Source organism: Tympanuchus pallidicinctus, unplaced genomic scaffold, assembly GCF_026119805.1.
Source record: "Tympanuchus pallidicinctus isolate F22 unplaced genomic scaffold, pur_lepc_1.0 scaffold22, whole genome shotgun sequence".
Classification (NCBI taxonomy): domain Eukaryota; kingdom Metazoa; phylum Chordata; class Aves; order Galliformes; family Phasianidae; genus Tympanuchus; species Tympanuchus pallidicinctus.
The window spans coordinates 37,891,798-37,909,628 of NW_026294739.1; the positions used below are offsets into that span (position 1 = coordinate 37,891,798).

Sequence of the window (17,831 nt, forward strand, 5' to 3'; positions counted from 1 at the left end):
AGCGATGCATACTTGACAACTGACTGTCCTGATGGAACAGGCTATTTGTTTCTATTCCCATCACTAGATATGACTTGATTTAGAGAATCATTTAATCACATTTGAAAATACTACTCTTCTGGAACTTCTCCCTCCCAAGTCCAATACATGACAACACGGGAATGAAATTCAAAAGAATTAAATCAGGGATATTTGTTTTAAGTTGAAGCACTGCTGTCAAAAAAACATTCTCTGATATCATGAAGATTGATGATGATTACATAGCATTCACGTTTAAGTCAGATGAATGAAATGCCAAAAAAGAGATGCAATGAAAAGTTATACACTGCTATTCAGCTCAGTAGTCACAAAGACCTAACACAACCAGTAAAGCTCTGGTCATCCAGTTCACTGGTTGTTATCAGTTGATGGATCTACCAAAGCGCAGCTACTAAAGGAGTCTGATGATACTATTTGATTATTCCATACTTCTATATAGATGTCCTGAGAAAGTCATAACAAAGATAATACTCTGCAGAAGTCTATATGTTAGGCACTACCATTTGTGATTGCTTATGGGGAAGTCAAATGACATAGAAATTCAATATGTCAGTGAAATGACACACCAAAGATTACCCTGGGAGCAGAGCATGGGAGCCCTAACTACCTCCCGATTAAACATTACTTCCCAGCTGTAAAGTTGAAGAGTGAACTGAAATAAAATAGCATTTGCTTCAAAACCATGCTTCTCCTCCAATAGCCCATATTTTACAAATGCAACTATATTTATTTGCAAAGAATGAGTTACAAATGAAGAGCTTTGTTTTGCCAAGGCAAATGCCCTCCTCGAAGGGAGATGTATTTCGACTAGAATTAGAAGACACCTAAAAATGCAGGAAAAGCAAACAGAGCTGCATTTACCAGAACTTCATTTTATAATTCTCACAAAATTAAATTACACCACATATTACCCTAAAGATGCAGTCCTATTACAGCCATCTTCAGAGTGTTATTTTATATTTTTCTCCATTTGTCCATAAATGTCTGTTGCGTAAAACATATTGGCAGTTCTTCTAAAATGTGATTTATGGTAACATTTAAACACTTACCGCTTGCTATTCATTCTTCCAGCTACGTGATTCTTTTTAAGATAGAAAACACTGAGCATCTCAGCAAAGCAAGATTTTAAAATTTATGGCAGTTTCTTCTTTTTTAGACATTTTTTACTGCCCTGTTTATTAATAAAAAGTAGTCATTAATTAATCCATAGGTTGGATGGGTGACACAGTGTGCAGGAATTATCTTGGGCAACAAATAAATTATGCAATATAGTCAATGTATGTAAGAAAAGTTATCTATTTCTCATTAAAACGAAAAAGAGCAACAAGAACAAGGCTAGTGGGATATTTGACCTTGTTTTTGTGAAACTAATGCCATCAGGCTGATTTGATGGCAATGCTTGCCATTCCTTGTGAGTTCTCAAGGTGTTAATCAGATTTTCAATGAAATATTACTTCTTGTGCTTCATCCTTGACAATAATTGTTCACAAGTGTACATACTGCCAAAAAGTGATGACATGAAATAAGCTTGACTGCAAAGCGAGGGATATTCTTCTCTAGAAAGACAGAACCTACAGAAGTCTGAAAAAAAAAATTTGTTTACATTTCTTTGATGAGTTGAATGTCTGCTTGCAACTCTATACATTCCATTTGAAAATTTACAGGTAAGGTATTTATGTCAACAGAAAATAGTCACAAATATACCAAAAAATGATTTTTTTTTTCAATCTTGAAACATATTCCCAAATTCCTTTATCAAAACAGAAAACAATGGCTACATTTTTTTTATTTTTTATTTTTTTTTACTGTTCACAGGACTGTGTTTAGCCAACAATGAATGAGAATACTTGCCATAACTTATACTTCCATAATTTAGGTTTCATTTCAACTGCTGTTATTATCTGAAGCATAGCACAGATACGTTGATTTTCACCTTGAAGACATGCATTTAACTCATTTAAATGACCAGTCAAATTCACACAAAAAAAGCTAAATTCATGAGCCATATTTAAACTACATATTCTGGCTCAAGTTTTCCTTCTGATTCCATAAAGCTGTACCAGGCCACAGGTTGGACATGTCTGATTCTTTGTAAATCATCAGCATGGCAGAATTATATGCTTTAATCTTGAAAAAGATACAGCCACTTAATGTGTAGTATGACAGCAGACTCATTTTTCTTTGAAGCCTTACAGAACTGTATAAAATAACTAATTCAGTTATTTTTTTGTTCACTATGAGAAGTGATAGTTGTCTCTATCAACTTGCATAGCAGAAGCAGATAGATTTTCTGAACAGAAAGCCTTCCTGAAGCACCAGTGGAAGCTCTAAATATCAGAAAGCAGTTTTTGTACTCATACCAGATAGCTTAACAACATTCCATGCCTTTTCAAACTTACTGTTTTTTAAGCATAGACTACCATAGACAAAATACTTTCCTATCAGATTGACGTTAATTCTATGGGCTAACGATGCTAATTAGCACAGCATCCAGACAGCAGCACACCCCCAGCATAACAACCTAAGATAAAAAAAGTTCCTCCAAAGTAATTATTACACATGTAAGTCTCTGAATGCAATAATAAATGCTGACAGAGCTCAAAATTCCAGGTATTTCTAGATCTACTGACATGTAAAAAGAAAGATCACTGAACATATTAAAAGCTTCTTGGCTGTTCTATCAATCACATGTTATAGACAACCCTCTGAAAATACAAACTGTGACCTGCTCTTTCAAAGTGCACAAAGGTAGAAAAAAAGAGAAAGCCTTTTTGTGAGGACCCTGCACATTAGAATTAGAGATGACATGAGGTTTCTGTTGGAATTATGGGATTTAATTCAACTAATTGAGCACGATGGTCAGCTATCGTTACAAATAAACATCAGTAAGACTCTAGAAAACAACTGCATTTGCAAGAAAAACAGTTTGGCTCATGGGAAAAAATTTACTTATGGAAAAAATGAATGAGATTTCCAACATCTTTCACTCCCTAAGAAGTTGTTGTGCACGTGTCATTCAGACAAAATTCTAGAAGGAAGCATTTCAAAGTATTTGAGGTTGCTGAGTTGCAACATAGGAAATTATCACATCATTTACAAATCATCTAGTCAAAAGCAAAGTAGTTAGAGACATCTTAAAACACTGACTGTCAACACAAGTGTTAAACCTAAATGTAAATAAACAAATGTCACAAGAGTTTACAAAGATATAAATGGGAATTTATTTCCATGAAAACACTGCTTTCGACTTTTTTTAGACAGTTTTGTTTAAAGTAAATAAAATGAGAAATCATCCAATTATTTTCTCGTGTTGGGCAGAAGTAGAACAGGGCAAGGACTCATACATAACTATTTTAGCAGGTGAGGAACTGCAGTTGTGTAGATGTTTTAAAAGTCTGTTATGACAAAAAGACATGAAAGAACAACTCCTATATTCCCACACATTTCAAACATCACATAAAAAAATCAAATACTTGAGGTTACCACATACAGTTCCAGTACTTAGGCTTTACATTTGTTTTCCATATTTAAAGCAAGAAGTACAATATGGAGAAGAATCTATGAATCACTGCTAAGAAGCCTATATCTCAGAATGATGATTTAAATATTAATTCCAAGGGTTTGTTGTTCTGACATGAGTTTTGATTTTTGCATTAAAAACATTAAGTCAGTGAGCTAGGTCACTATTTTCTTGACGATTTTGGAGCTTTTTAACTAGGTGAACATACCTCTCAAGATGCATTCAGATTATTATTCTACAACTTCATTATCCTAATAATTTGATCAATTTTGCTTTTTATAATCAATACATTTTATTTTGTCTTGAATACTTTATTAGTATATTTTCAGTGATACTAACTTTACTTTCGCTGCTTTTGTGATTTTTCAGTTTCAATAGAGATCTTGCTACTGCTTGGAGTCATACTTTTTCAGCAGTATAGATACTTGAGGGTCCTGGTAGATATCAACCAGTCAATCCAAACCCTGACCTCTCCACCCTTATTAACCTTTGGTTTTCAAATAACAGAATCCACTAAGAATTTTAACCACTGAGAAGATGTCCACACTTAGAGTGGGAGAACTTGTGAACATACCTTTCTAGTCAACAGCTACCTGCTGCATGATATACTACCTGTATGCACGTGACAAGAAAAAATTGTCCTTTAAATACAGATTTGTTTTTGGATCTTGTGATCTCAACTTCCTTCATGTTTTATACTGGTGTTTAAGTAACTGAAAGTTTAACAAATATTCAGGAAAAGGTATCATATGAGAAGTGATACATAAATTCAGATGTCATGAGAATACTACACTATGATGGATTTTATTAAATGTGATCCTATTCCCTGTAAGGAATCTTTGAGAAGGATGTACCTCCACACAGAGAGTACCCCTGTACCCCTCTCTCTCTTCTATATACTTCAAGTAACCTTGTTCCTCTGATTTCAGCAACGGGAAGTTTGTGTAAAGCCATTACTCCATATGATGCAAGTCTAACAAGTGTTCTTTAGGTCATATCCTGCACAGCAAGCATTACAACTTGAAGAACTCGCATGTTGTTCTGCAGTAAAGTACCAGTCTTTTTTCCTTTTCCCCTGCCACAGCTCACATACCACATTCTGGCTTAATAATTGCTGTATCTGGATTGTTAATTCCTATTTGATTCATTTCTGATCTCAACTCTACTGCTGGCTTTCCTACTGTAGCTCCAACATTCTTGTAATTAACACAGCAGAAATCTGCCTGGGATTTGGAATCTACAATCTCTGAAGAACACTCACACAATTTTTATATACCTTTCCTATTTTTTGTAAATATAACAAAGCAGCACCTTGAAGGATTCTCTAGCTTGTCAACAATTGCAGAATGACTGCTAGAGAACCTCAGGAAGGCCTCAACACCTTGTTAAAAACCACCAATTTGCTGCTTTGAAAACAACTAGCTTTCTCCATAAAGGTTTACAGCTTTATCCTTTTGCATACTACATGAAGTGGCAATAAGTCTATGCTATCATAATATCCAATGTATAATTTGTGAAAGAGATTTCCTACCTCAGCTGGTTATGAATCAAGTCTCAAAGATTCTAATAGATCTGACCCAAAGTATGTTCTTTTACCACTTTATTCACTGCTAACAAATTATTTACCCAGGAAGATGAGAAAAACACTTCATTTCCATTCTCCAGTCTTCCCATTCTTGAGAAGGGTTGTCAGGCTAAGAAATAACTATGGACAGCCCCCTGTTAAAATGCTAGCAGTGATAATACACATTAATTTTCACCACTGTCTCATGAGTGTCTCCATGCTGAGCAGTGAATCATAGTTTACATATTGATGAGAACAGCATAAAGATACTTCCCTGTAGTTTCACACAGGCTGTATACAAGAATAGGACTGCAGGGTTCCCAAACTCTCACCTGAAGTTTCTGTACAAAAAGCAACACATTTATAGCCCCCTACTGCTACAAAGAAGCAGAAAATAATCTGTTCCCCATGCCCATCCTGAACAGGACTAGTAATGGATTTAAATTACAATGAGAAAGCTTCAGCTTCAACATGAACAAAAACCCTTCTATTAGTAAAGACCAGAAGAGATTGCCCGGGGAGATGGCAGAGGCTCTATCATTTCTAATCTCTACTAACAGCTTAGAGAAACATCTGTCCTAAATCTTGAGCTTTGAACTGTCCAATACATTAAGCATGGCAAGGTTCCAAATAAGCTCTCGAAGTGGATGAGCTGTCCTACAATTTACATACGCACTACATTTCAAGCCACATTAAGAACTACTCAGCAGCAGGTACAATATTAAAATCTGCATTTTATTTTAATCTCATTCCTAAAGGATCCAACAGGCCTAAGAGATACAGTAACAGTGTCATGAGCTTGATTATTAACAAACTAAGATCTATTTAACTTCCAGAATTCTACCTATGAGTTCAGTACCTATGAATTGTACCTACAAACTCCATACTGTTAAGTGTATTTTGCTATCAGTTTAAGGAACCTGAGTTTGACCTATGACAGTACCATAAATGTGACCATTATATTGAACATTCAATAAATGTTTTAGATGAAAAAAGATGAATTCACTATTTAAGTTAATGTTGAGAATTTGACTAAGAAATGTACTTTGTATAAGCAAGAAAGTAAAGAAAAAACTTTAAAGGAAGATTTAAAAACCTAACTTAATGACTTGAACATTTAGATGCTACTGCTTCTCTCCATAGCCTATGGCAGTAGCATAAATCAGTAGCTACCTAACTGAAATAGAACACGACCTCTGCCAGTGGATTTTCATTTCACATCCCAATCACTCCACTGAATCTCAGCATGAAAGTTTTTTTAGTCAGATATTTAGCAATTTACTTATAACTATTAGCTAGATGACAGTTATGGAGCACAGTGACAAACTCAAACCAAAATTCAATATTATAATTACAAGTGGAATTCTGAAGAGCACAAAGTAAATGCTTGTGTTCAGGTGGTGCAAGACTTCCTAACTGTAGGATGTTGTTTTGTTCCATTTTGATCACTTCATTTTCCTTCAGATTGGTTTAATTTGAGGAGAAAAAAGGACACTACATACAGGGACATCTGGTAGCATCATCATGCACTGAGTACCAGAGAAGTGTAATGGATTGGGGTGTAATTTACTAAGATGGCTTTCTTTCAAGAGATTTTTCATTCACCTATCTACTGACAACAGAAACAAACTCAAGGATAAAACCGAAGTGTGAGGTTCTGAACACATCTCTTTTTTGTCACCTTGACTGAGATTACTGTTGCATTAGCCTGAAACAGCAGTTCTTTAATTAGGCTTTGACAAAAAGGATGTGTATAAGTTAATATTATCAAAACTCCATACCAGCTCATTACAGAAATACACTAATGTGTAATGCATGCATTACCAGCTGAACATGACTGAAAGGCCTGGAATTTAAACTGCTTCAGTATTATCACTGTTACTTTCAAAGAAAAACAAAAGGAAATTGATAAAGATAGTATTCTTCAGCAAATGCTCCTCTTCAATTAATCTATCATACACAAAATCATACAAAACTGCAGTTAACAGAGCACAATGGTCTAGACAAAGTACCATCTTTTCTATGCAATTAAGAACTGCTGCATGCACTGACAAAAAAAAAAAATCAAGTTTACATATACTCTTGGAAGTATAGTCCTCCTCATATGAACTTTCCATTTAGGAATTAGGAAGCTAATAGGACTGGTCAAAATACACCAACACATCTATCCAAATCAATCCATCACATCTGAGTTCCTAGACAAATAGGGCAATATTCTCAATCCTTCTGTTGAAGTTGTGTTTTGTCATCAATTTCAAATTGAAAACAAATGCCATTCAGTCATCACTGCAGATTCCAATAGCTCACATAAATTGCAACCTACCACTGCATCATATCCTTTTAAGAAAGCTGTCAACATTCTTAGCATGTAAGACTATGTGTTGTAAAATTATTTCCATGTTACTTGTTACACAATATTTGACATGTCCTCCTTCCTAAAATGGTGTTTTTCCACGGCTCTGTTCTAGATGCAGCTCTCATTTGGCATTTAAGCACAGTTTCAGGTGAATTAAAAAGGACAGATATGGCAGCCCTAAAGTAATATATGAAAGTCTTATTGTATTAGTCATTTTTCCTGTCATTTTGTATTAATGTCATATTAGTCTAATGCAATACTAACATGATACTGAAATGTTAGCATATTACAGATTACTCAGTGTGTCAGGTTTGAGTCTGATCACATTACTTTGCTGTGTGTATTTCAGTGATGAAACCCTTCCCTCCCACCCCCTGAAACTCTGCGGGACTAACAGAAAACATAAGGCACAGGCTGTGCAGCAGCTTTAGACTTGCTTCATAGATATTAACATCTCTTTTGCCAAAAGCAAGGACTCAAGTGCAGGAAAAACGACAACATTGGTGCAGTTTAGATATTTGTTTGTACAAAACAGATATTTCTCACTTTAAAAGGATTTAAACTCTCTCTGTAGAAGCTGAAAAATTACCAGCAAAGTAGCATTTGGAAGTATTCTCATGATACAGAAAACCTAATAAAGAAAAACGAAAGTATTGCATAGATGTTAGATAGAGTCTTATTTACATTTAGACAGGAACTACTAGTTTCTCTAATAAATAAAAATTGCAGTTTTCTCTGAATATATTTTTATTCTAGTGACCTAGCATGAAGTCAACCATATAATAGAGCCCTACAGAGGTGTAACTGGCTGTTCCTGGTCATGCCCTAGAAAACCCCAACTACAAAAACAAAAATACCAAACAATATTGGCCTGGCTAGTGATCATACTGAATAACAGCAAACAAAACAAGAACAACAAAATTCAATCAGTTCATGTCATCATTTTCTTTCGTGAAAAGTATTAAAACTCTGTTCCTGGAAATGGTATTTGAATGACTGAAGTCATAGGTGAAGGGATGTTTGCAAGACTGGATGATGATAAACACTATGTCACTTCCCCTTCTGATAAATTTTAAGCTACATTTCTGCTTCAGAGCTTCCAGTCATTCCCCATCATATTTAAATAACTGAAATATTTTAAATATATGAACATTAAAAGAACTTTAAACAAAAGACATTTAAATAAGGGCATATTGGTAACAAATGCAGAATCCAAGAAAGTAGATTTGCATCTTAAAGGCCTTAGTTAGACTTGATAACATTTACTGCTTTAAAATACCATATTATTCCAGAACTATTGTTATGTATGGAAGCTTCCAAAAAAATATCTTTTCTGCACTCAACTACATGTTGTGGTAAAAACTTTTCCATATATAGAAAGTTTAACTCATATCTCAACTCAGTTCAATTTAAAATGATAAAGAAATTACTCTGAGTATATTAGAGATGTACAGACAGTGGTTAGTTTATTGTTTTTAAATATATATCTCCTCATATGCACAAACCTGCTGGTATATGAGGGTTGCTCTGAAAGTAATGCTTCCTATTGTATTATGCCAGCCCATGAGATAAGAGAGATGGTGGTGGGATGACAGTAGAGGTTGAATCTTCCCACCCTTTACATTTTGTTGCCATGTGACAGATGGCAGCAGAGGGGCAGTCTGATGGAATGGTTCCTAACAAGGGAGTGTGGATGAAGCAAAGGAGTGCCACTGAATTCCTCAATGTGGAAAAATAGCACCCACTGACATTCATCAACACTTCCTGAACATTTGCAGAGACCAAAAAGTGTCTGTGAGCACAGTGAGGCAGTAGGTGGTACATTTCAGCTGTAACTACTGGTCACTTCTGCTGGCGCAGACTGTTACAAGCACAGCATGCAGCCCCTTTTTCTTTGCTGTCAAAAATGCACAGTGCTAATGGTGGAGATTATACTGAAAAATAGTGTTTTCTAGCTGAGAATTTGCTGTTTCTATGGAAATAAATAGGAGGCATTACTTGTATGTGCAAACTACATACAAGCAAGAATTAACACCTTATTTACGCATACAGTTTCCTAGCTATCCCAGACATAGATGGGATATTGTTCATAAATACAGCAGATGAGGAGTGTAATGCTATATTGCACAGCAGCAACAGTGGAATAACAAAGTAATGGGTGCAGCAAGTGAAAATATGATCAGTGCAGCAACTGTGGACACTAAGGAAAAAAGCTGCTTACCTTTGAAAGCCTTCAGGTAGGCAGGGATCTCAAGTAAGATCCCCTCACCTCCACTGCCAACCCTTAAATGAGGCCTGGGACTGGTCTTTCCATCTCAGGTACACTGCACACACCTGAGCTCCCCTGGCTTGGCCCTGCTTTCCCACCAGGTGCTCAGTCACTACTTCAAGCCCTGACTTAGCAGTCCTGCTACAGAGGAGACATAACAGAACTATGCTATTTGGGCTTTAGAACTAAGTGATTTTAGCCTCAATTTTCTGCAAGGAGTACAAAAGGAAGTTTTAGTTTCAGTCTATAGCTTTAAGTCAAAACTCAAAATATTCATTTTTATATACTCAAACACCACAGGAAGCTAGACTACCAGTTTAATGTTGTTTCAATAAATTGAAAGAATTCTAAGCATATGATTTGATAAGCAGAGTTTCATTGAATTTGGATAAATATTTAAAGCTTTTCAGAGTCCCATGTAAAATCCAATAACTACATATTTGATCAAACTGCCATCTGCTGGGTATTCTTGGGATTTAAGTGGCATAGCTGAACACACATGCACACAGTTCTGTGCCTTAAAATATTCCAACAAGAGCCATGAAAAAATATTTCCATTTTCGCCACGTGTTTTTTGCAGCTGGGCTGGCAATAAGCAACTGCACTCATTCCAGCAGCAGTAGTTTCAGCACCAGGGCATCTTGCAGACATCCTGCTCACCCTGTATCACCTGCTCATCATGCTCACAGCAGCACTCACTCAGCTTCACCAGCACCTATGCAGCAATTAAACAGAAGGGGATGTGCAATAAAATTCACATTGCCTGAAGCAAACATGTCTGATAACATGAGAATTTAGTAGATATGCTGACTGCCAGGTCAGAAGGACACAAGGAAAAAAGTGAAACAAATCCAGTGACAAGAGAAGCAAGAAACATTAATAGAGGAGTAACAGATTTCAACTATCTGCATAGAAAAAGCCATCTGTAACATGGGAGCAAGTTTCTGATAACCATTTTTTAGGACTTCAGGGAAATATTTCTCCTTGAATGCAACCAAGTTCACAGCCATCAAGAAAGAAAGCTATGCTGACAGTGTGCTAGGAAAGTCTACCAACCAGGGTCAAGCAAGTGCAAACAGCACTCCCAGAAAACTGAAGCAAGAACTAGCAGTGGTATGCTCAACTTTTAAGTGAGGTTTGCAATTAGTTAAATTGGTCTTGAAGGCAGAAAAAAAAAAGTGAAAACCTGAGGCTTCCAAAAAAAAAAAAAAAAAAAAGCAAAGCAAGCACATAGTACAGAATTAATATCTACTGTATTAAACTTCCAGCACCTCCTGTAAGGAGACAGCAAAGTAAAACTACTGAATACAAACAGAGTCATCATCAATTGAGCTGATGTGACAGGCTGCTCCAGAGGGGCTCACTGAGAGGTTTCTTGCAACTTCTCCAAAGCATTTCATTCTACGCACTGAGGCTTATCTGTTTTGAGACTCCATTATTTCACTTGTTGTTTCTTTCCTTGAGTCTGATTACATTTTAAGTGTCCTAAACCACCTTTCTGAACACCTGTTTCCAGCACACTCTTTGAGCGTGCTGTACAACTCCAGGTACCACAGCTCCTACAAAAAAAATGCCTCGGGAGCATTGGGAGAAGATAGTGCACAGCAACACAAGAATAGGAGCTGTTTGGGGATTTGGTTTTAGAAGCACTAGTTGGAAAAAAAAAAAAACAAAAAACCCAGTGTTTCAGTCCACTCTGCATATTCTAATGTTCCACTCAAAGCAGGACTGCTAGATTAGGAGACTCCATCTAGCTGACAGATCAGAGGATAAGGAGATATATATGCATTTAAACATGCAAAAATCTTCATGGAAAAATGTGCAGCTAGCTATGGTAACTAATGCCTGGGGATCTTCCTAAGGCAGGGCATCTGATGAGATGTACAACAGAACAACAGAAGTACCTCTGACAGACTATACCAAAAAATAGTCTGCAAGATTTTTTAAGAATACTCTGCAAATAAACATCTTTCAGTCTCTTGTATGGTTACTGTTTGGGTCTGCATGAATTATTAGTAAGACATGCAAGTTCCCCAACTTGAATGCTTCTGGTAAACAAGTATTACTTGTACAATCCAGGGATATCAGGGTAGAGCAGCAGAGCCCAAGCTTCAGGTTTGGGTTCTCATAATGTAACTTTCCACACAAAAAAAGTCAGAAGGGGTAAAATAAGGCTGCACAAACAAATTCAGACAGGTGTTGTCATTTCTCTTTTGGTCACAGGCAGAATTTGAGGAAACTTGAGGAATGCTGCAAAAAACTTGGGTTCCAGCAGATGGCCTGTGCTTCCAAAACAGAGAGATGTTGCCCTTCCTTAGCAAGGCTTGGAAGTTATGCTACTTTAACAACATTTGGAGCATGTGAGGCACAAACCCAAGTGAAGTTATCTGCTTATTTAAGCAAAAACTTGTGTAATTAGATTTCCTGTGAAGGAAATGATATATGAAAATACATTCTAGCTTACCACCCTCACATACTTGTATAACTGTTATCCTGAGAAGATGCATACAATATTCAGTAAAAACACTCATCAGCACAAGTGAGGGTAGGAATAGTCATCACATTACTACAACACAAAAACCTGGTGTAAACTGAACCAAAACAATTCAGGAGGATTCAGAAAATGCAATCAGGCTCTGGCTTTGTGCAATTAAGGTTAAAATCCTTACTACTCAGGGAGAAAACTGATGACATGACCAGTAAAAGACGGCTAGCCTGTTGTGAAAATAGAATATAATAGACATATGACATCAGGTAGGTGAATAGGGTTTGCTTATTAACTACAGCTTTTCCCTAAAACCTTAAATTCACCTGGATGAGATGCACAGCAGCTATCACAGAATCATAGGGGTTGAAAGGGACCTCCAGAGATCGAGTCCAACCCCAGCCCCATCTGACTTTGAATGCCCAGGCAAAACACTGACCAGAACCTCTTAAAAGTTTCCTGCACACTTACAAGCAGCAAGCTCTGACTCCTACCAAGTATCCTGAGAAGAGCAGCACCACTAGCCAAACCATCCTGCACTGATTTCTAAGATAAGGGCCATAGGCAAGGAAAAGGGAAAGAGCAAGTAGGAAGTATTTTATTTTTCTGTTAAGATTCTCCATATTAGGAAATGATGGGCAAAATGGAATGGTTGCTATGGAGACCACAAGTTTCTCATTAGTGAACACACAAATTAGCTGGAAGCACTAGAGAGAACAGATGCTAAATATGTTCTTTCAGAACTCATTCATATTACTTCTCATATTTTTCTTCCTCGTCTTCCTTCCTGACTTACACATGCAAATCTCTTCAACAGTTACCAAGGGTATCACTCAGGTCTAACACAGAGCATGAAGGGCTTTTCGGTTTAGTTTGGAGGGCTTTGTTTTTTTAATATGAAATACATATAAAAAAATCACATGCTAAAAAATAAATCTCCATTTATTAAACACTACAAGGGAGCTGCAACTTTTAAGCACAAAGCTAATCAGCTTACTTAAAATTTAGGTAAGAGTCAGCATACTGTAAACTACACAGGTAAAATAACACATTGTTCTCTCTATTAATCTTGCATGTGTTCATGAACTGGTGGTAATCCCAAAATATTGCTGGGTGTTACTGACTGGTACAAATCAATGACTTCAAAGAAAACTCAGTCAAAACTTGCACTGCAGAACCATTATGAGCTCCAGTATGAAAGGCCAATAGAAATCCAAGTATGCTAATTTCATGTAACCAAGTAGGGTCTAAACTAATACAACCAACATCAGAATACACATTACCCAAAACTGAACCAAAGGGCAATGAGACAGTGCAACAGAAACATCGTCTTCACCCTCAGTAAAACCCGCTGATTTGATTTTGATTCATTTCTTTTCAAATATACAGAAAGCTTAACAATCCATACAGGTTGCTAAACAAAGGGACCATGCTGTAACCTGCGATTTCCTATTGTCTTTATGAAATAGTATGAAAAGATTTTGACAAGAAACAAGGAAATAGAAGATTATGTAGTGCAATGTTCCTTGTATAAGCCTGTATAATGCAGCGTATATTGAAGATTCAGGAAGTTCCACAGCACATACCTGAAAAAGAGACAGCTCAAGCATTCCTGAGAAGCTTACTCTTTCTGAAGAAAGCAATCACATGCAACTTAATCCCTTAAGTGTTTGATTTTTGTTTTTAATTAAAAATAAACAGTTATATTTTGCATAGAGAATTTGCAGTTATCTGGCAATTTCCGCTGAAATGCTTTTCTTAGGATAAATACTTGGAGAAACACAGTTTACCATCTTGTCTTCAGTAGCAAACTAAGGATAGACATTATGCTACCTCTGTACTCCTGCCTTCAAGTTATAGTTAGAGTTCTACTAAAAAAATCTTTTAAAAAATTACTTGAATAAGAAATTACATTTTAAAGTCCTATTTAAAACATTAATACTAGAACTTAAGAACTTCTCTAACACTTAGCTTAATAAAAAGTCCTACCAATAATTGAATAAACGTTATTTAACAGCATTTAAATAGTGCTCAGAAAGCTACGTCCTAGTTTATTTTCTTTCCACCCCCAGTCATGTTTTACTCTTCCATGCATAGATGTAAATAGGCGAGGCAACAAAACCATTTTATTTAATACAAGTGAAAATTAAAAACTACTTTTTCTTTTTCCAATAAATTATTCTTAATATCTACATACTAAATTACAACTCTTTGGTTGGGTAAGTTACAGAGCAGAGAGTCAGTTTCTCTGAATTAATAGTTATTAATAGCTACATTCAAATTTGTTATCCTGAACAGGGATATTTTAGAGAATGTTCTACTGATGTTCATATTAGAAGTAGAGAAAATTTAAACTGAGATAAGCACTATCTTTTACAAAGTGGCTATTCATTTGAACAAGCAAGTTTATCACCTAACAGCATATGGCATTAAGTGTTAATTGTATGTGTAACCAATAAAGGAGGGAAAAATAAGTTAAGAAACCCAATTTGGGCTTTCTAAAGATATGGAACATAGAACTTGAAGTGTATTTTAAATATCATTGTTTTATCTTGCATGAGTGACCTCAAAATTTTATCTCATCTGCTTCAATACAAAGGTGATACTTCATAGTATGAAACATGGTATAACATTGGACAGATTTTTCCCACATGTCTACTATAACAAGGAACACTATTCAAGTTACTGTGCTTGGAAAAACTAACAAATATAGGGGCAAGGTGAGATTTCAGCTAACTTTGAGTACCTTAAAGAGCATTCCACCATACCACTCTTGAGTGAAACTTTGGAGTCTTTAACTGAAGAAATTTTTCCAACACAGCTTCTTAATGAGCAGCGCACAGGGATTAAACACACCAAAATCATCCATATGGAAATCCAACACTGCACAGAATATAAAATTACCCCTGGCCTCAATTCTGGGGATGAATTTCTAGCACAAATATTTTTTCTGCTGCTGAATTAAGTAAAAACCCTGCTCCTCAAGCTGCACTAACACTTCGCATATTCACATTGCTTTACATCTTTGTCAAACTCCTGCATTTCCAAAATATTTCTTTGCATTGTAGTTTTCAGCTACATCTTTGTTGGGTTTTTTGTTACTATTTTAAAATTTTTCAAGAGCATTATCCATACAAGCAATTCTCTCAGTGCTGTAAAGTCAGTATTCTTGTTTTCAGCATTTTTAACTGCTCAATGAAGGTAAAAAAAAAATTTTATTTACTTATCTTGATAATTTGGTTCTTAGTATTTGCTATTACACATATTTACTATTACGTTCACACATCAGATGGAATTGAATGACAAGACTCATTTGTTTTCTTCTCCATTTCTGCCACAGAATCCAATATGACAGTGAACAAGCAATTTCATCTTTTTTAATGCATCTGTCATTTCTACAGTGCGCTCTTAAAAAAAAAATCAATCTGTAGAGCTAAAAAGGTAAGGATAGTATTTTATTCCTGCTTATCTGGAAGAAGGAAGAACGCAGGCAAAAAACTGTTCAAAGAACCTTGTGTCAATTTCCTCTTTCAATCACGTCTTTCTGGATCAAAATCTTGCCTTTAAGTATCTCAGCTCAACTTTCTCCTGATGTTCTAAAGCAAAATATCTAAAGCAGAATTTATGACAAAGGACAACTGGTAGCTTGGATGAGAAACAAGTAGTTGCCCATTTTGGACATGCGAGATCCGTAGGAAATCTGTTCCAGAATGAAAAATTTACTGCTACAGATGTTTAGCCAGCAATCAGCTAACATCATGATGCACAACAATGATGCTGCATTGTAAAATACCACTGTGGTCATGATTTTATGCCTAGTGCTGGAGCATTATAAAAACAAGGGTTACAGAACCTTTGCTACAATTTTCCCCAATCTCAGTTTAGAAAACCTGTAGAAAAATAGCACTAAAGCTACAGAATTACAGTATAGAAACAGATTGACAGTGGGACAATGTGAATCACAGTATTGTGCATGATATCTACATAAATAGGAAAAAAATCTGTACCCTCAAGATAACAGCTACTAGGGGTCATCCAAAAGTCTGGCTTTAATTATTCAAATGGAAATACTTCAGATCTTTTATTCAAAGATTTTGACTCATTCAATTTTTGCTTTTGGTTAGATTGCTATTGTTAAGTCCATTAAACTGCAGTAATCTCAACACTGAAAATTCACAATTAAAAGGTTAATAATGGCCATATACATTTACTCAAATGTAACATTCTTTCCATAATAACAAAAGGCAGAATGACAACCAGAAATGAGAACTATTCCTCACCTCAACAATAAATGTATTTAAAGAGTACAAAGACAGCAAAAATTTTGAATTAAATAACTTCTGAATTTAAATTAGTATTAGGTAATAATTAAATTCTTAATAGACTTATTAGGCTTATTTCTGGTTTTGATGTCATTTTTCCTTCCAATTAACTCAGCTGTTAAGATTAATTTCATATAACTAGCAAAAGCGAAGATCAGAGCCAAGATTCACACCACGTCATCCAGCATTGAAAGTGATGACTTCCACAGCATGAATAAAGATTTTCTGTCCATTTGTATCCATACAACAGTAACTAACAGTCCTATAAAAAAATGTTTCCTAGACTAAACAAAATCTAATACAAAGCCACTTAGAGAGGCCTAATGGTTTCTTTCACATCTTGCTTGCTAGGTATAAATAGATGGACACCTTAACTAGTTGAAAAAAAAAAAAATCAGCAAAATATTCATTCTACAAGATTGCATTAGCATTGGTCTGTGATGAAACTCTAAAAGTATTCCAACTCCCACCTTCTTGTTACTTGATACTGGAATGGGATCTATAAAGAGAACCAAACTAAGGCAAGATTTAAAGAAAAAGATACCTTACTTCTGGGGGGAAAAAAGTGATAATTAATTATGGGTCTCTGGAAGTAATACATCCTTTAAAAACACATTCCTACTGCCACATCAACTGTCAGAGGAGTGAGAGGGAGTAAAAACAATATCTGAAACCAACAAAATTCAAAGACGGAAAGAAAGCAATTCTTTCACCTGCTGCTTATGAACTTGAATATGACTTGAAATCAGCTGTGAAATACATGAAATCTATTGACATGTCATTTCAATAAACCAAACTCTCCTTTTCAGTAGAACAAAAAAGACACTGCTAATACGTATATTTCAGATAAAATTCACTGCTAGGGACAGACTGCCTGTTATGCACTCACTCTGCCCCTCATCCCTTAATGCAAATGCAACTTTGTCTGAGACAGCTGTGAATAGCAGTATATCACCAGAGAAGAAAGTTTTTTCTTCCAAAGCAAGCCACTTAACAACTGAACCACGATACTCAGGATGAAACATGTCAATAACTATTCTGTTTTACAAAAGCCTGATGCTGTGAGGTTCTGAGCACTTCCAACTTATAAGAAAGATCAATGCCAAAATGTTCAGTTGAAGGTTTTAGTGTGGGTTAGTCCAACTGTTTAACAGTGGTTGTTTTACCAACTTGGTAGCTGAACAGAGAGATTCAAGCACTACATACACAAAAAAATTTCAAGTCTGAAGATGCTGCCTTCTCACATTTAGTGCCTTATGACCAACAGCTATCTGTA

At 35.7% G+C, this 17,831-nt stretch overlaps 1 protein-coding gene across 6 annotated transcripts in view; it reads right to left on the reverse strand.

Annotated features, from left to right (window-relative positions):
- Positions 1 to 17,831, reverse strand: part of TOX3 (TOX high mobility group box family member 3) — a 241,351-nt gene that overhangs the window by 199,306 nt on the left and 24,214 nt on the right. For 5 of the 6 annotated variants that reach the window (XM_052685228.1, XM_052685226.1, XM_052685227.1 and 2 more), the window contains exon 3: positions 1,540 to 1,620. The exons of the other annotated variant lie outside the window; for it this stretch is intronic. The gene's annotated coding sequence lies outside the window, so the exon portion shown is untranslated. The remainder of the gene's footprint in view (positions 1 to 1,539; positions 1,621 to 17,831) is intronic. 6 annotated transcript variants of the gene reach the window in all.